The sequence below is a fragment of the Calidris pugnax genome, unplaced genomic scaffold (genome assembly GCF_001431845.1).
Source record: "Calidris pugnax isolate Ruff unplaced genomic scaffold, ASM143184v1 scaffold24, whole genome shotgun sequence".
NCBI classification, from domain to species: Eukaryota; Metazoa; Chordata; class Aves; order Charadriiformes; family Scolopacidae; genus Calidris; species Calidris pugnax.
In genome coordinates, this window is record NW_015090922.1 from 14,120,338 (window position 1) to 14,140,416 (window position 20,079).

The 20,079-nt window shown below is 39.4% G+C and overlaps 1 protein-coding gene across 1 annotated transcript in view; it reads left to right on the forward strand.

Annotated features, from left to right (window-relative positions):
• Positions 1-340: 340 nt before the first annotated feature.
• Positions 341-20,079, forward strand: part of LRFN2 (leucine rich repeat and fibronectin type III domain containing 2) — a 155,313-nt gene continuing 135,574 nt past the window's right edge. The window contains exon 1 of the mRNA XM_014950455.1: positions 341-861. The gene's annotated coding sequence lies outside the window, so the exon portion shown is untranslated. The remainder of the gene's footprint in view (positions 862-20,079) is intronic.

Below are 20,079 nucleotides of genomic sequence, written 5' to 3' on the forward strand. Positions count from 1 at the left end.
CAACTACCAGCCCAGTCACTTTTGCAGTGAACATTTGTATGCAGCTTCAGGCTGTGAGGACGTACAACCCTTCCATGTGCCTGAAGGAAAGTCATTCTGCATGAGCTGATAAGAAAATTAACATTTACAAAGATGCCTAGACTGGCAGCACCTTTAAAAATGAGGAACAGCTACAATGCAAATTTTGCAGCTCTATAGCCATCTTTTTTTTTTTTTTTTTTTTTTTTTTTTTTTTTTTTGGTGTGTGCACATTGCTTGTCTTACAAGCCGTGCAGGCTCTGCCATCTAGAGCACTTTGTGAGATCACTCCGGTTTGCTGTTTTTCCTTTTTCCATCTCTGCGTGACTGTGTGTGTGTATCTCCCTGTCTCTCTTCCCCCCGCGATACAACTCGACCCCCCTCCCCAACACACACGCACATACACAGAAGCTGGGCTTGCTAGTATGAACTTGAAGACTTGCAGTACCAAAATGCGTGTGTTACCTTGGGATGCTCTAGGATCAGAATGCTTGAAAAGCCTGCAGGCTGCTTAGTCCTCCAAGACTGGGTTTTTTAAACCAAACAAGAAAAGAACAAGTTATTCACTTTTTTTTTTGTTCTTTTTTTTTTTTTCTTCTTTTCTCTTCTCTTTTTTGTGCTTTGGATATTACTGAAACAGGAGTCTCAGGGATTCACACACTTGGACTTTACTGAATCAGGCTGCATCTGACAATCTAGTCTTCATTTTGGTTTGCTAGAGATCAACCAGGATTTTTCTGATTATATCTTCTTTTGAAAAAAGGATGCATGGCATAGAAAAAAGGTCTAAGTGCCTGTCTGAGACTATTTTACCGAACCTGGGATAAATGTTACTTCTCAAAGGTAAGTGAAAGGTTTTTTTCATATATATATATATATAAACTATATAGCTATAAGATAAACTATATATAGATGTGTGCACAAAAAATTTATATGCAGTTATCCCTGATGGCAAAAAAATCTGTTGTGCATTTTAAAAGCATCGGACAAATATGTAACTTTATCTTCCTTTTCATGTTAGCCTAGATAAGATTGTTCATGTAGAGAAATGAATCTCAGTTTGGTTTCTGCTTCTCTCAGCATGAAAAGGCAGTTCAAAAAGAATATATATTTTTTTAAGCATTTATAGGATGTTTTTTTCATGGCAGTTTTGAAACAGTGGTGTGAGGAGATTTGAAAAAAAGAATAATAAATTGGTTTCTAATACAGCAAAAAACTGAGCAATAGAGTAAAGCTGTGAAAGAGATTTCAGCTTTCTGGAGGAATTAGTAAATCCTGCAAAGCTAAGGAAGAACTTTGCTGGACAGATCAACTCTGCTATATATAAGAGCACACAGTAAAAGAGTGGGGACCTTGGCAAATGTCATGTGAAGAAGCGGAAGGCACAGGAACAGCTGGAGAAGGAAAGCGAGTGGGGGGTGTGAAGGGGCAACAGGCACCCCCTTCGGTGTCTGCTATCACAGAGGTTGGTGTTCTTGGTAAGCTGATGCAACTGATGATGGACATCCAAAATTGTCAAGGTGGGCACACGGGGGATGGGGTACACAAGCAGGTATATGCTATGTCATGTCTGTCTGACGTCATCAGACATATATGCTCTCAGCAAGACTAAGTGTAGTGACAATTTGGGTGGGGGGAAACATCTAAATGGCAGCACAGGACAAGATTCAGCAAAATGGAAACTGAGTCTCTCCCCGACTTGCATGGACCTGTGCACTCTTTTGCATCACAAATCAAGTGCATGACTGAACAAAACAAGAAAGAAATGAAAGGGGAGAGCCAAAATCAGTGATGAAGTCAACAAGTCCCAGCAAGATGGATTAATAAACTGGAAATTAAAAGTGGTCAGTTGTAGTAATGTATGTAAAGAAGGGTTCTTAAGCTGGATAACTGCTTCCTACCCAAAGGAGACAAATAGCATTGATTTAAAGCCACAATAATTTTTTTTGCCAAGACTGATCTACTCTTTTTGGGGCAGTGTCTTGGAGATACTAAGAAGAGTAGGATTTATTTAATCTATCCCATCTTTGGGATTAATAGGACAGAATAACTCATCTGACAAGAAGAGACAGGCAATCAGTAAGCATCATTTTAAGTTTCTAAAGTTAAATTAATTAAATAGTTAATTAAATTGGCCTCTCTAAACTTTATGACAATGCTGTCTGTGGATAAGTCCAGCAGATGCCACACAATTGTCAGTAGTATTTTCTGTTCCTCAGGAAAGAGGAGGCATTTCCATGCAGAGTATTAATTTTCTATTGGATCTTGCTGTGTACAGAGGCTGTACTAAGGCAAATTTGAGCTTGTGGAGAGAAGGAAGAGAGACAGATAATTACTTCTACTCTTGCCTTGTTTCAGGCTGGTTACAGTTTCCTTGTTTGCAGCTTACCCTGGGTTGGTGGTTGGTTTGCATTGCCTACAGATCACCACTTGAGCACAACAGAGTGCTTTTTGTGTGCGCTCTGCTCATAGCTGCCTTGTCGCAGCAGCACAAAGCAAAGCTTCCGACCTTCTCCGAAACTGCTACTAATTCTCAGGCAGGGAGGGAATGCAATTAAAAATAAACAACAATGTTAGGAGGCGGGAAGAAAAAAGTGATTATGCTCAACCGGGCCATTTTAACCTGTGAATCCCAGCAAAGATCTGTATCACCTTTTGGATCAGGGACAGCGTCTGCCCTGCTCTCCCCATCACAGCTCTGTTTTCTTTAGGGTGACTCTGGGCCCGCTGCCCAGGGTCTGGCCGTGCAGGGCACTGGCAGGCATGCAAGCAGGCAGCCTCAGGTGCACCATGCAGGGTGAGAAATGTGACCCATCCTCAGAGCCACCATTTGCTGCTGCCTCCTCTGCCCCACGCCGCTCTTCACAGAGCTAGTGCTTCTGGTTTAAATTTACATTTGGAACGTAGCTGATAACATTTCCCAAGGGGAAGCCTTGCCCCACAGTCTCTTCTCTTCCTGCTGCTCAGGTGGACCTGAGCTGACAGCTCCCTGGCAGTCCCTGTCAAATTGCTCCTGCTCCCTCTCTTTGCAGAGGATTCTGGCCACTGACTGAAACTTGCAAAGTAATGATCTTAGATGCATCTGATTCCCTTTTTTTTTTAATTTTATGCTTTTTTTGTCCTTGTGGTCAAAAAAGCAAAATGGGAAGCTGATTCAAAATTATCAAGATTTAACTGGTAGTAGGTGGAAATATACTTCAGTTGACTTGGAGTGAATCTAAGTCCCTGGTGAGGGGTTGCAGACTGATAACTCTAAAGACGGCATTTGCCATCCACAAAGAGAAGGTAGGGAGGGTGTGATGACAGTGCCTGTTCATCACCAAACCCCTTTTTGCGTTGCTGTTGCATTTCAGCCTTTACCTACAAAGATCACCTGAGGGAGAAAAAGGGTAGTTTGTTGCGAGTGTGCACTCACTCTTCTTTCTGGCCTGAGCGCTCAGCCTTACTTTCTTTAGGTTTGCCATAGTGTGTTTGTTGTGCTGTTTGTTTTTGTGGAGAGAGAACTGTCCTCTAGGTGCTGGACTGAAAACCAGTAACACTACTTAAGAAAGGCAGAAGGAAAACATCCATGGCTCCTTCAAGCCAGTCCTGATGACTGTGTAATCCATTGCCCAACACCAAGTGGACCGTAGCTCTATCCCTTGTTTCCTCTTTGCCTTAACCATTTACAATTTGATTATTGTGACTAAGGATGTCAGCAAGGTGCTGGAATTCACTCTATCACTGTCCAGAGGCTGCGTGTGCTCGCAGGGCTCTGAACAGCTTCCAGTCATCAACTTAAACTTGTGACAAAAGACAAGGTTTCATCTGAGTACGCTGGAATAATAACAAAACCCACAAATCACCCAGTGTGATGCAGCACTTCAGTGAAGGGCCAGCTATCATTCTCTGCCCAGCCCACCTCCACCCAGGATGCCCAGGAGGGAGGGGAACATGCAAGCAGTACTTCAGCTTCTAGGAACTCAAATTGCCTTCTGCGTGGGCAACTGCCAAACCTTGGCATGAAATTAACAGATGTAAACATGTCATTAAAAGGCCCACAGTGATGCCGCATGGAAAACTGGGAAAAGGGCATTTAATTTAGAAGTATTTCTGCTTCCCTAGGAGCAGTGATTGTCTTCATACTTCAGAATATTTCCGTGACAGCGTTTCCAATTTTTCTCTCTTCGTGTCATTTGGTCTGTCCTGCTCACGATCTGGGTCTCTGATGACACCCTCATCTTCATGGGAAAACATTTTTGACAAATCCAAGATGCCAACTTCAGCATATGAAATGAGCAGTGGCAGCAAAAGTCAGAAAACATCTTTTCAGTAAAAAAATGCTGATTTAAAAACATGGGAGAAAAGGAAGAGATGCGCTGTCAGGGTTTGGTCCTATGCAGAATCCCTATTGACCTACATAGAAGGCAGAGCTGAGTGGGATTTTCTCAGTGATAAATGTTCTTGTTTTACTCCAGAAAATATAGATTTATCGGAATAAACCATGATTGGGAAATGGTCAGTTTTATTAATTTCCTGACTGAAAAAAACTGTAGGGAGAAAATTGGCAGAATACCCCATCTTTTTTTTTGGACAATAAATTTTATTATTTCTTTCCAATTCATGCATTTTGTAAGAAAACTGAAAATAATTCATATGAAATTTGATGATACAAAGGGCCGTGCTGAGATCTCATTTTGCTAAATGACAAGCAAATCTGCCAGTCCAACCGGAACTAAGCATTTGTAGCTCATTAGAAGGCTTGCATACTTTCTACCTCGGTTTGGGCCAAGGAAATTGTAAGCATTTTCATTTCAATTCATGGGACCAGAAAACTTTTGTCTGCCAAGCCATACCTAGAAGTCAATTTACTTGGCCAAGTGGGATTATTCCACGAGTATGTTGCCAACAAGTACTATGAGGTATCAAGGCCTCTGAGTGTCTGCTTTTGAAATCATTCTTCCAGCTATGGAAAACTTATGTGCTGGGAGGATATGCCAGCTAAATAAGAGTAAACATGAGAGGATGGCTGCAGCCATAGTACAAGAGGTACAATGTAGCATTTAGGAGGCTTCTGCTAATCACTCCTCAGGAAGGAACAGGTCTCTAATCTCTGGCAGATCTGCTATCGCTGTGGTGTTATGGAAAGAGGTGAGATAAGGAGATGGCCCTGGAATAGCAGTAAATCCAGGATCCCGGACAGAAGGTTACAGGTAGGGCTGGTGCATCCCAGTGCATACCCACACAGGCTCTGAGAAAAACAGAAAGCTGGATTAAAGATAAAATCTACAAAAAGTACATGATGGCTAAAAGCACCTTGCTTATTTTAATAGAGCTAATGTTGTACTGAAAATTCATGGAAAACACGTGTGTGGCACTGGTGCAGAAAATTATCAGTGTGACTTTCCCTGAAGCCAGAGGAGGTAGGTCAGGGCCGAGCATGTCTTTATGTGCAGGACTGAGACCAATTGCTGCATCTTCCCAGTTAAGATTGTAGAGTTTGACTTAGTTGGAAGAAGGACAGGCTTTGGAAGACCTCAATATGATCAAGCCACATGGATTGTGGGGATCAGACACATGCGATATTGGAGGAAATACACACACTGGTGAGGAAGTAAGGAATTCTTCCTCTCCCGCCTCTAGAGTTGCAATTTGCTTTGGCAGGCTGAGGAGCAAGGGAGCTCAAAACGGCACCAGGTGCAAAGAGTACTCAGCCATTCTCTCATCATGTCTAAAGTCCTCAGAAAAGCTTCAGCCTGCATGTCAGTTAGAATGAGTAATCCTCTTTTGTTACAGACTTAAAAATTAAGAACAGGAAAGGAAAATAGAATGTCTTAAACATCTCTGTTTTTAACATCTCTTAAACATCTTATCTTAAGCATTCTCTGTTGCGGTGGCAGGATGGGTGGGTTGTGAGATCAGTGAAAGGGCAGCACCTGTATGTGTGATAGAAAGGAAAAACTGACTGTACCGGCATTTATATCAGATCCCTCTGTTAACAGCCTTAAAAAAAATGTTTCTACCCTTTCAGTACAGAATGAAAACAATGAGCAGTCAAATGGCAGAAGGAAAAGTTGAGAGGAAAAAAATGCCTGTTGTGGCTCACTCAGCAGTCGCTGTCTGGTCTGAAAGCAGCCAACAACAAATGTCTGTCTCCTCAGAGATAAAAATCAAAACCTTCCCAATCATTTCAGTAGCCATTTGATCTCCTTCCCTTTGTGAATATTCCTGTGACTAGGTAAATATATGTGATACTCAGAAAGCTCTGCATGGTTTGTATGTGAAACAAGTGTACTAAACTCAAAAAGAAAAAGGCCAAACTGTATTGAGAGAACATAACTTATCTGAACTGAGACCATTTTCTTGGTTTCCTAAACTGATGGCTGGTTGGCATTTTGTATGAATTATCTCCAGTGTAAGTGAATGTTATCACTGCTGATGGCAGATATTTACTGTATATTGGTTTTTAAATAAGGGTACAGCATTGATTTCTTGTTCTCCAAATTACTGACTGCACTTTCTCCCTGTAGTCAGGTCAGATAAGTTATCTTCTCTGGAAACGTTCAGTAGAAAAATGTGTTAGGTCTCAGAAACTCTCATGGAGGAGAGGATCAAGGGTTTTTTTGCAGGCTGCCAACAATCAAAATATCTTGCAGTTACTTGACAAATTCCACTGTGTGGTGTGCAAATATTTTCTAATCCCATTTCACATGACCAAGTAGTACACCAAGCCATGAATGTTTCAGCTGACACCCACTTTGCAAGGACAGTGTGACCTTTCCTTATCAGCTACTTCTTCTGTTCTCAGCTCCATAGATGCATTTTTACAGTGGTATCTTCTTGAAGTGAGGGGGAAGGTGAGGCTTCGCAACTACAGTGTGGCCAGGAGTCTCACAGAAGGTGAGGTTTCCCCTGTCCATGGTCTTCCAGCACCCTACCCTGGTCCTCCAGCTGATGGGAGGAGAAGTTTCAGGTGCTTCAGTAAATTGTATTTTCTTTCAGATCCAGGGGTGGGTGACGGCAGTTTCATGTGAACTGGAGAAAACTGGCCTTACTGGAAGAGGAGTTGAAGTGCAGCCTGATTTATGAGAGTAAATGCTGAGGGCAAAGAGGGTCACGTTTGGAGAAACACTTGAGAAATTTTGGTAGGATGAGGGGGAAGAGAGAAAGAAGAATCAGCAGTGGTACAGCTAAGAAGATGTCTCTGTCTCTTTAGATATTTGTATGACCCTTCTTGCAGCTGAGCTGGCATGACAGGCTAAGCTAAAGGGCTTATGATATGTATCTTTATTGGCACTCTCCTTGAGCCACTGTGGGGTGTTTTATTTGTCACATCTAACCTATTTTAGCCTTTTGGTGAACATGGAAAAAATTATTTAAACACTTCGTACATTTGTTTCTGTTTTCTCCATCTTTCTTTCTCCTTTAATCAGTGAGTAGAATGAGGATGCTCTTTATTTATTTTCCCCTAGTCCTGAACACAAAGAGTTTTTAATCATCAATGGGCAGATGACTCACTTATTAATAATTGTAACCCCTCCCCTCAGTTCTTAGTAGAACCTAGCAACAAGCTTTCAAATTAATGTGAGAGACCCTATAAAATGTGACAGGTCCATCTTTGTATGGTGTCTTTTCCAGAGAGAGTGCAATTAATGGGCTGAGATCTGTCTCTTCTGTACTGGACGTCAAACGACTGCATTTCATGGCATCTCAGTGTTTTGTTTTTCTTTTTGACAATTTTTTCACCTGTCTAATTCTGTGAACAGCATAACAAAGGTCTGTGATGACCCAGTGGGTTTGTGGTTCACGAAGCTTCCCTGCATTTGAGATTGAGCCAAAAAAAGGAAGAAATCGGTCCTCCTGGCTGGAGGCTGAGATAGGCCATGATGAATTTCTGTGTATTGCTGACTTCTACCCTACATCAGTGTCCTAATACAGAATGGAAAAATCAAAGTTACTCTACATCCTATCTCAACTATAGGATTTACATTTAAAAATAAATAATGCCCTCAGGCGGAGGAACAGCTGCTGCAGTTCTTTCCAGCATGGCTCATTGATCTCGTCCTCTCATTTGACACATCCTGCTACTCACATGTTGCTGTAGTTAGTGTTAAATCACAGGCAGATCATGTAGTGACCTAACTGAAACTGAGACCTACTTGGGTTAGACTTTACACAAACATACCAGCAGATACATGGGTCCTTACACCACCACCTTGCCAGGCACTGGAGAAAGACCTGAGAATGAGGTCTTTATTAGGCTGTGCTATCTCTTTTTATTACTTATGGAGTTTTTTAACTTATGTTAGTCTAATCATGTTCATTTTAAGGAATTGCTTTCAACTTTCTTTTTTTTGATAGATGAGCTTAATGCATACATTAAAAGTGCAGTTTCCACAAATGTCCTTCTATTATGGAAATGAAGTATCTTTAAGGAAAACCTAAATAAAAAGCTTTTCAAGTTTAATGTGTGATGAAGTTGCACTCACACACTCTCACAATCATTCCCTCTTTTTCCTCTATATTGACAGGTACATAAAGAACTAAAATGGCTTTTGCAGTCAGTTGTTCTTCCTAAATATGTCTTGTCTTGCTGGCTTAGGTAAAAGGCAACTTGCAGCTTGATACTTCATTTGTGCAGCAAATCTTAGTCTCCAGCAAATCAGGTCTGTTTTCAGAAGCCTGTTTCTTCAGTCATTGTATTTCAAGATGGGAAACTGGGCTGTGTTCATGCCCCAGGCTGATTATACCATGTTTGCAGAGTCTTTAGTCAGGTGGCAAAAACATTTAAGAACAAAAGAACACAGGTTTGGACCTTTGTTTCCCTTTCTTCCATTCCTGATTGAATTTTCAGAGCCTTTCTGACATTTAAACAAAGCATTATCTGAGAGCTGTTTGGAAAGAATTAATATGGGATCTCATATTGTCATTCTCAGAATAATTTCCACTTTGCTTCAAAACAATCTCTCCTGTAGCTATAAATGTATTTTATAACGTATCTTGGGGTTCTTTCATTGTTGGGTTCTTTTCTTAATGTTTTTGTTTATTTCTATAGTCTTACCAGGAACAAGAAAAAAAAAACAATTACCTTGCCAACACACAGTTCTTTTTTGACCACCTTGTAATTGAGTAATAGATATTGCTGAATGCTTGTAGTAGTAATGCTTATCAGGTAGTAAAATCGTATTGATCTCAGATAAGAAAAGGACATATGATCTTACCAGTAGGCATTTGCAAATTGATACTCAGCAGTAAGATGGTTCCTTATGATTCTGTGGATAGATGCTGGGCTTTGGGTGACATAAAGTGATATTGGTGAACTGGATTCCCATTAATTTTTCTGGGATTTGTTTGGCTAGTGTGATATTCAAATGTCCATGCTTTCAAGTGTTTCACAGAGAATCAGCAGAAGCATATGTATCACACCTGATTAGGATAACTCACAACCTGAACACAACATGAACAGTGATTAAACAGATCATGAATATTAGTAGCAGGCAAATCACACATGGCTAGAATAGGAGGCATTTGTTTGCCAAATTGATATGAAAAATTGGGATGAATAAAAAATAAAGTAAGGATTAAATAATAACAAATATTTCTTGAAATCAATACTTGTAACCACCATTAAAAATTAATAAAAATAAAATGTAGACTGTATAGCAGGAAGTGCATTTTAATATTGATATCCAGTAAATCTTGGTATCTCACAAGGGAAAGGAATGGCAGTACCAGCCCCTGTGACATATATATGTATAAATATACATTCATTTATTGTAGGTCAAAACTAGAAAAAAACTCAGGGAGGAAGCATAACCTTGTAATTAAGGCTTTGCTCTTAAAGTCAAAGCCTGCAAGCAGCAGTGTATGCAAGACTTAGTAAAACTTGCCTAAACACACACTTGATTGCAAAGGAAAAAGGAGGACAGCTTTCATTATCACAATTTGCTTATTTTTGGAAATATTTCACCCTTTCATATACTCTATGTTAGGTCGCTTCTGAAGTGGAAATCATAATTTGAAATGAAATGGTCTGATAACTCACAATTATGCTTCAGAATCAATAAATATTTTTGGAAAGGTTAAATGAGTCCAACTTAACCAAAGTATCTTCCTCTTGTATGATTAAAACATTGCAAATAAGCTCAAAAAAACATTTCTAATTCCTTTCTGTCCCTTTTAATTCCTTTTTTCAAATCATTAAATGCATATGTTTGTATATACATGCTGCATATGTGTGTGCATATGGTTAGATCCATTCTTGGCCACAGGCATAAACTTTACTTTTCACTTCTGCTTTTGTAATAATAGATAATGCTAACATATATCAGAGACCTGTCTTAAGCCTAAGTGTACTGATGTTTATGAAGTGTTTAGAGATTACTGAAGATGAAGGATACACTCAGGGGACTAACTCTGTGTTGGCAAAATGAGAGACACAACTTAATGAGAACTGGTGAAGAATTTCCAACCAATGTTTTTCATTAGAAAATAGATTGTGTTCAAATTAGTTTACTGGGTATGTTGGGCAAGGAAAGGGGAGGGGCGTGGAGGTTATTTGGCAACATCGTCCTGTACTTTTTATATATATATTTTCAGCTGGAATATTGGTGGTTTTTTTTAAAAACAAAATCGAACTTATTGACATGTGAAAAGCTTTAATGTGACATTTTTTCCTATTTTTAGAGAAAATATGCTTTTGCATTTTCTAGAAAACAGCCACTCTCCAAATTATAACTACTCAGTCTAATCTAAATAAATCTGACCAAATCCGGCTTTCTTAACAGTTTTGGGATTGCTGATAGCCATACAGAGACTGTACCACTTCTCATTGTAGAATTTTTCTTTCTTCCTTTCTCATGTTTTTTTGTGTTCTTGCCCTAGTAGGTTTGTCCTTTGTGGATGGTTATACATGAAGAGAACAGATAGTTCAATGACATCTCCAAGTAAAATGGGCTGTAAAAATGCTGAATTTGCTTTAGGGTTCACAGCACAGGTAATACGAAGGTAAAATGGCAATGAACACGTGGTGTCGGAGTGGGAGACTTGGGCCATGGCAAAGCAGGCTATCACAGTTCCTGATCTCTGGAGGGAATTAACCTCCAAATTTTAGCTGTAGAGAAGCAACAGGGGGTAAAAAGGGACACACACATGACTGATCATCAAGGAATTAAAATGGACTTCACTGCTAACACTTCTGTGAGAGCAGAAGTGTAAGAGAAGCAGCTAAAAAAAGTGAGAGAGGAATTTTTCCATGGTAGAGCAGCCACATGCAGAAGTTCAGTGCATTTGGATGGTACATGGTTCATATTATCTTATGCTTAAAAATGAAACTCACAACTACTCCACTTTTAAATGTGTTAGGGATTATCCTTAACAGGTGATTAATCTCTCTCAGTCATGGGACAGGGGAATGAGGAGTTCCTGATGATTCAATTACAAATCTTCATAGAGTGTAGAGCTTTTGGGGACTGTGTATTAATATGCTGACACTGCAGTAACAACTCCAGATACTTGCAGTGCATCTTCTACTCAGGACTCTGAGCAATTATGAATAAATTGGTCCTTCACACTTTCCATGTAAATTAGGTTACTGATCTATAAGTGAGAAAATGGGGCATGGATTTTGGCTTAAACTAGTCTGTGATCACACACAGTGTCTGCAGCAGAGCTGTGGATCAGGCCCATCCTTTAAACTGGGTGTCATTGTGATGAGGCTTAGGCAATAGCAAGGTAGTGCTAAACTGGTGGAATGGAAACCGGATGAAAATCCCAGAGATGTGCAGCAGCAGCAGCAACAAAGTCAGCTATGCCTAAACGAGTAAGCCCACTGAGGCTTTTCATTTCTGCAAGACTATTATGAAAACAGTACTCAAATAGCAAGCATTAGCTAAAGTAGAAGCCACTGAACCCTTTTGTACAATTGTTTATGTTTTAACAGAGTTGAAGAAAGTAGTCATCACATGCATTATCTTCTTTTTTATTTTTGTTGGGTTTATTTAATAGTCATCTGGGAAGAATATGGATATACTGACATCTGGTACTATCCAGAAAATGCAGAAATAGCTATACTTCGCTTCCTATCTTTCTTGGGATGCTAGAAATCTTCCAAGTATACGTCCAAGCAAACCCAGTCTTCTTCACACATTTTCTACTTATTATTGTGAATTGTCGTACTGAATTACTGATTAAATTCATACTAGGAGAAATTCTAGTGATATTATTTTACTCCAGTGATCTTTTATTCAGATAACATATACAACTTATGACTATTTATCATGCTACACTGAAGATTTTTTTGGCTTCTTAATTTTGGCAGTTCCTTATTTCAGCTGAAGTTCTGGAAGATGTAATTTATCTCAGCTCATGGCTGACATTCCTAGTTTTTTAATGAAGAGCCCAAGGACTTCTCATTTCCCTGTCCTACTGTGCAGGTAAACATAACCTCAGCCTCTGATAGTGAAAATGGCCAATCTAGCAAAGTCAGAAAACTCAGCTGACCCAAAATCGCTGACATAATTATTCATTGAGAAAAATACAAACTCATCTGAAATGGTTCATATGGGAAAACAAAGTAGAATTAATCCCCTACAAGATTCATGTAAACCCAGCAAAACCTTTCTTAAGTCCCTTGATCACAGTTTTCCCTTGTTGCTTTTACAGGACTGCCTTTTAAATATGCACTGACAAACAAACAAACAAAAATGCCATCAAAACCACGAAACTTCTGCACTGCAGCTGTCAACCACCTATTTCACAATTGGTGTCATCTGGCTGAATTGCAACAAGTCCTTCATTTTGTAGACCACAATCCACTCTCATCTGTCCAAACCTCAGTTACCCAAAACAGGGCGACAGACCTCCACGTCTGTTAGTTGCACTGATAATTCCCGTAGTTACTCAGACACATTCTGGCTCTCCATGACATTCAGTTAAATGAAGATGTGCTGCCTGTGAAGATCTGTAACTTTTAAGGTCCTACTCTAACTCCCATCATCATGCAGTCAGCAACAGCCTGATTGCTTTCTTTTCTTGATATAAAAGCTTCTAATATGCCACTACAGCAAAGATAAAAAGTGACAATAAATCTTCAAAGACAATCACTATGATTAGCAAATGTAATCCATAGGAGAAGAACAGTAGTAGTCACTAAGCATAGATGGTTTACTCACTGTGTCATCAATGTTATTTGTGAATTCCTGAGATTTTTCAGGTGATGATTCATTCGTGAATTTATTTATTTTTCTGTATAATGGAATAGAATAGCAGAAGGAAGAGATTTTGGCTGATACCACAAATATCTCCTTATTTGCCAAGATGGTTTTCTGTACTCGCCAGCACAGGAAATAAAAGTTTAGAGGTCTAGTCTCTGTAAAACTCCTGGACAACCCTGGAAAGTGCTGTGAGAGATTTTGTGGTTGGTACAAACTGGTACTGCTTTGTAGGTACAGCAAATGATTAACCAGTGACAGTAAATTGGTCATTCCCAAGCATGCACTAAAGGGGATCAACTAGTACAATTTCCTGTTTGTCTAAACATAAGCATGCAACTAGTACAATTTCCTGTTTGTCTAAACAACTTGAGCTGCAAAGTGACTTCAGTGCTCTTATCAATGATGTTACACAGTTCTGGTCCTAGAAGAGGACAACTGGAAAAAATGTAGCGAAATGCAGCCTGGATATATGTATAGGGCAGTTTTTGCACAAAGAATGATTGAATAGCCATTTTACTCCTCAGCCTGGAAGGGATTTAGTCCGGTTTGATATGATAAAGATATCCAAGACTATGAAAGATACTTTTGTTCCTTGTCTCTTCTAGTGCAAGTCTTAGAGGACAACAGATTAAACTGGCAAGTGACAGGTCCAGAATAAACAAAATAAAGCATTTAGGATTATGAAAAGCTATGAAACTCTTTCCTGCAGAATGCAGGGATTGCTAAATGTTTGCATTGATTTATAGACCAATTAGAGAACTAAAAGAAAGACACAGGGTTTTTTTATGTGCAAAGATAGTATCTTCAGCTAACAGTGCTAGCTAGATCACAAGCAGCTAAGAGGCTGAGAGACTGTATTCTGGAAAATTATCACTGTAAACTTGCATTACTTTTAAGTTTTTTGATTGGTTTCCCTTATTAATTACTACCAGAGAGAAGATACTGGGCTGGATGTGCTATTAGGCATGACACAGCTTGGGTTTATTCAGACTGATTTGACTCAGGATACTCCCATTCCTACAGTCCTCAGGGCACAGCCTGATGCAGTATTTGGCTAAACCCACAGCTGTATTTCATCAGGGTGCAAAGAGGTGTTAATTACTCAGTGCTTGCAGGTGTGGGCAGAAACAGTGATCTTCGACCAGGATATTAAGGCAGAGCTTCACTGCTGAATTTACTAAGTTATTAGCACCCCTGATTTTTCAAATGATGCTGATACAAATAGTGTTTCTTGAGTAATTCAGGTAGCTTTTATAGTGTTTCATTCCTTGCTAGGTGAAAATTATTCTGCCTGCATCTTGGGCTTCTTAACAGTTGGCTGTGTTGGTGGGAGCAACAGGAGATTTGCTGCTGAGCTCTGGTGGCTGGAGCAGGTAAGCCTTCACCTATTTCTTGGGAAGAAAAGGTCAAGTTGTATTATAGGTCTTTTTAAGCTGAAAAGAGGAGAGAGAGCATTCTGCTTTCTCTCTTCAGAAGCTGTTGATCTGAAAGTCTAATAGTGATAATTTCTAGCTGAATAGAAGAGAAGCCTCCTGGAAGGATGTGGTTCCTGAGGATGTAGGAGTCTGAGCTTCTGAATGTAAGGGTCAATCCTTGTAACAAGCGAGAAAGTATGGCAGATAGGGGAAACTGAAGTAGACATCGATGAACAGATATGGTTTCTATAGCTTGTGCTGCTTTGATTTGAGACTTTTGGTGCGCATTTAGTCTCAGACTGCCTTGAGTTTTATATGGGCGGAATAATTCACTGGCACCTGCCTTGCATCTCCAGGGGAGTTTTTGCTGTGTTTTTGCTTCCACCAGTGTTTGTTGGTGGAAGATCCTTCTAGAGAGAGAATTTTCAGACAGAAAAGGATAGAAAAAAGTCTCTAAAGCAAGAGAAAGAAATGATAGGGGAGATCAAAGGACTGGCAGAGACAACTGTTGTCAGGATCTGGAGCTCACTTCTTCCTTGAGGCTGATGAGTCTTGTTTTGTTAAACCTCCTTAGTTATGAGCTGTAAACAGACATCTCAAGATTCAGCACATAAGCAAATCAGAAGACTGGCATAAGTTCATAAAAGAAACATTCTAAATGTGGTACAGGTAATATACTAAAATATGTCTTTATCTCAAGTAATTTCATGGAGTGACTTTCCTTAGACTGAGTTTTTGGTACCATTTTTCATGTGGTGTTGAGCTACTCTGAAAACCTAAGGAAATCCTGAGTTATTTTATATTATGGAATAACTGTGTCCCAGGAGGAGATTCTTTAGGCAAAGTTCTTCAGCCTCTTCTGGGTGTTTTGAATACTGGTTAAATAAATGAATTTGAGTTGTGAGACTGCCTGCTTGCATAGATATTGACCATTGTGTTTTGACCTGGAATAAAAGAGAGACTGACTGCATTGCCTTTTTTACTGGGATCCCCACATTCTACCATATTGATCTCTCTTTTTTTTTTTTTAATGACCAGAATCTTTAGATCTGTGTAATGTGGTACAGTAAAGGGAAACCTGCCCCCAAGAGGACACTGCATTGATTCTTTTTCTAATGCAACCTTTTACAGAAGTATAGTTATGTTCTAGGAAACACAAAGGCTCAGTTTTGTTTTAGAAATTGTTCTACAGAGTTATCAGATTTTTTTCCTTTTTTTTTTATTTTTTTTGCTTGCTCAATTTTTTAAGAACTAGCTTTAGGCTGAACATAAAGAAGATTTCCTGACAGCAAGATTCATTAGGCTGTGGAATAATCTCCTAAGGGAGCAAATAGAAACTTTGTCACTTGGAATTTTTAAAGTAGGTTGGGGTGGGGGAGGGAGAGAACCAACCCAAAACTCAAATATTTAAAATGTACCACAGGAGGAAAAACTATGTTAGTAGAGAGGATGGTCTAACTGGCTTGATAAGGCTATCTTTTTATGTCTAGCTTCTATAGATATTTGCACAGAAACATGAGCACTGCTAATTAACTGCTCATCTGCTTCATGTGCTTATGGCTTACCAGCTATAGTCAAATCCCATCTGTCACTTGAGGACAATTAAGTGGGCTGAGAAGCATCATTTTATGACTGCACCTGGCCAAGAGGAGGTATTCCAGATGGACAGCCTGGAAAGCAGGAGATACCTAGAAGAGGAAGGGGGGAGACTGTCTTTTCAATAGGTAATTGCAAGTTGTTGTAAACCTATTCATATAAGAAGAATAAAAAATTGTTCTGGGGAGGTAGTGGTAACGCACATAAAATTCATACTTGTGGCTCCAGTCTTAATGTGAGAGCTGTGCAATATTCTTCAGACTGCTAAAGTCTTTTTCTCTAATTTTGTATGAGTGTTGTCACTGGAGATGGGCAAAGAGGTTTGGGAACTGTAAGACCTGGCCAAAAGAAAACAAATGGCATGAAGGACATTGGAGACAAGAGACAGTATGCATCCATATTTCCAAGTGAGGCCCAAAACTAGGAATTAGGTAGCGGTGTTTTAGCATAGCTATAAGATACTGTGTCTTGAATTTGTTTGGGGAACAGTCCTGGGGTCCACCATCTGCATTATAAAATAATTTGGCTCACTTTTCCATGCTGCTGTTATAGCTTTCACTTTGTGCATTCTTATCCAGGCAGTTCTTGCTGCCTGTGGCTTACAATGCAAGTAAGCATTTGAGTCAGAAAATACATGATGAATAATTAAATTTGTCCCTAAACACAATGTTTTCTCAAAACTCTTCAAGCAGTGTCAGTGGCTCTTTAGAGGCCATTTTCAAAGCTTACAGCAGTATCCTCTGGTAATGAGGTAATGATATTGCCTCAATTATGTGCTGCAAAGGAAGATGAAGACTTAAGCTGCAGTTCAGCTTTAGAATTACTGCTGTAATTTTAAAGGTATCTGCCCTCCCTTTCTCTTTAAGCAAAATCATCCCTCCCCATTTGTCAAGATAAAGCCATCTGTGGCCAAGAAGGGCCTCTCCTTGCAGTGATAGCTTCTGCCAGAGGGATGATACTAACAGCCTCGTTTTCTAACACCTGAATCTATATAGTTGAATTCATCCCAGTTCTACCTTTTTGGCTGTTACTGGCCATATCTGTCTGTTATGCATGACCAGGAGACTGAAAGAAGCTATTAACATTTGTGCTGATACTTCCCAGCAAAGATATATATATATATATAAATGTGTTTATATATGAATAGGTGTAGGTGAAAGACAGATTTTTCTTCTTAGTAATTGGAAAAAATCCCAACCAAACAAACCTGAAAGTTTTCCTGGAGGTAGAGATTACAAATCCTGTCTTGGTTACAAATTGCTGTGGGTTCTGGGGTGCCTTCCTGCAGGGCTGCACTGTCTGCAGCCCCGGGCTGGCGCTCCGCGGGGGAGCAGTCAGTACCCCTCTGTGGTGTATGTACCCTGCTCCTCCTTTATTTGTGGGAAGACAGACAAATGTCTGGCTTCTCTGCTCCTCCTTGTACGGTTTCACATGGGGGAAGGTTTCAAATAAGTCCACTTCTTTTCTTGGAGAGCAGGAGGGCTGCAAGATGGTTGTGAAGAAGCAGTAGGCAATACGAAGTCTTGCTAACTGTAAGCCTTCAGAAATCATCACTCTGAACATAGAATGAGATAAGCTTATGTGGCTTAATCTACCTTTTGTAGAGCTGTCTAATTTTAGACTCCCTTCTCTAGTTGACAAACTATTGTGGACCATCTCTTTAAAAAAAATATAAAAAAATTCTTCCCTAACCACAAGACACCAGGAGCTGGAAAAGTACAAACAAAAACCATCTTTTGAATCTTGCAGTGAACATAGAAGTTAGTAACTCCGAGTCCTTACTGTCCATGCTCTCTGTGCAGCTGTATTAGGGGCTGTTTGATGTTATTTTCTCTTTGTGTATTTCAAACTAAAAGAAGACAGTTTTTTAAAACCACTTTGTGAGATTTTATGGTTTTCTTGTTGTTTTTTTAATATTTTTGTTAAAAACAGATAATAGCAGCAGAAGTTGGGGTTTTGTTTGTCTTTTGGCTTTCAAATACTGTTTTTTAATATTGATTAAGTATTGAGAGCCATAAACTTGAATGTGAGTGTACCTGTTTGTTCAGGAAAAGCAGGAAATGAAATGGATTCTTATACAGAGAGAAACTGATCTGTTTAACCCTGCTGATCAAGACAAGAAAGATTAAATAAAAGCCAGCAGTATAACAGGAGGAGAAAGAATTTAAAATACTTTAATTCTTGCCTTTGCAAAAGAATTAGTGTAAGGAATATAGGAGAATACTTTAGACTCTTCTCTTTTTTTAAAGACCTATCTAAACAGATTTTCTTAACCAGAAAAGTCAGATGTAAAATAAATACATAGAAGTTTAGGCATGCTCCTTCTAACTTGTACATCACTTCTATTTTTCAAATTAGTATCAATACCAGTTCTTGGATTTTGTGAAACTTCAAAACCTATAAAAGCTCCTGAGAGTTGTTATTAGAATGCTTAGTTGGCTTAAGTCTCATCACTTATATTCTCATAAATTGCTGATGCCTCATGAAAATTTGGTTGCTGTAGAGAAGCCAGGTTTCCAAATTAAAGCTTTCTTTTTTTTTTTCTTCCCTCCTTCCCCCCAACTTTGAATCAAGCTCTAAGGTCTTTCATAGTCCTGAATGAGGGATGATGAGTCATATATATTTTAACTATATATATTTATTTTTTTTAATTCTGTTCTCTCTCTTGGAGGTTCTGTCAAGACAAAAATCACTCTTTGATGGCTGTATCTGACACAAGCATAGCCAACAGCCTGAGATAAAGTAGTGAATAACAAGGAAGAATATTCAGATATATTTTGGCAAACTAGATAGCCAGTTTCAAATGACTGTGATTACACTTTTCTTCCCTGTTCCTTTTCTCACTAACATGACAGCAAGCACATTTCCTTCAAAAAACACATTTTGAGCCTGTCAGAGATAATAATTTAAGGTCAGATTTTTCAGATGTGCTCAGCATACTGAATGCAGATGGATTGGTAAGCTCTTCAGTTTTTGTGTTTGGTTGGTTGTGCGTGGTTTTATTTATCTTTATTTGATCCTACAATAGGACTTCTGGGTACAGAATAACTTTGAAAAATCAGCTTTTGTGTGAACACCTCAGGTCTGTGCTAGCTGGTTCTTTACAATAGTCTTTTACAATTTTGTAAAAGACATCTTGGTTGTGGGATTTTCAGGCATTCTAATTGGCCAAATTCTGCGCTCATTGAAATCAGTGAAAATAAGTTTAGCTTAAATTAGTGCTGTCTGATGTTGACCTGAGCCATTTGGTCCTGCGTGCCATCTTTACCACTTGTCCACCCGCTTTGTCCAGGAATAAACTTCATCTGAGCTCACAGAGTACCAAAACTGTGCCTCAGCGTGGGTCCAGGCTCTCTGTTTCTGTACTGTAGGTGGACCAGGCACATATGGTACCAAGAGACTTATACCTTAGCGTGCCAACAGGTGTACTAATTGTGGCTTTTCCCTAAACCTACAGCAGACATCTGGGATTTAGACGCCTGTATTGAGGTTTTCTGAATGTGATCCTTGAGGATTGGTGCAAAGAAATTTACTTCCAGGGTACAGTTCAGCTCAGCTATGGTAAATGAAGCATCTACTATGGTAGAAACCCACAGTAAGCTTAATGAATCATGCCTTAGAACTGCCTAGGTATTCTGATTCGTCCACAAGGGTCACCAGGTTGACTCATTAGTACGTGAATGTCTATACTATAGGCCCCAAAGTTGAGATCAAAACCACTGCTGGACATGATTGTTGTGTGAATGTAAAACATAGTGGCCATTCAGCGTGCCCAAGCTCTTCATCTCTATCATAGATTTGAATTCTTGCCTTATTTTTGCCCCACTGGCTCCACCTGGGAAAAGTAACTCAGTGTT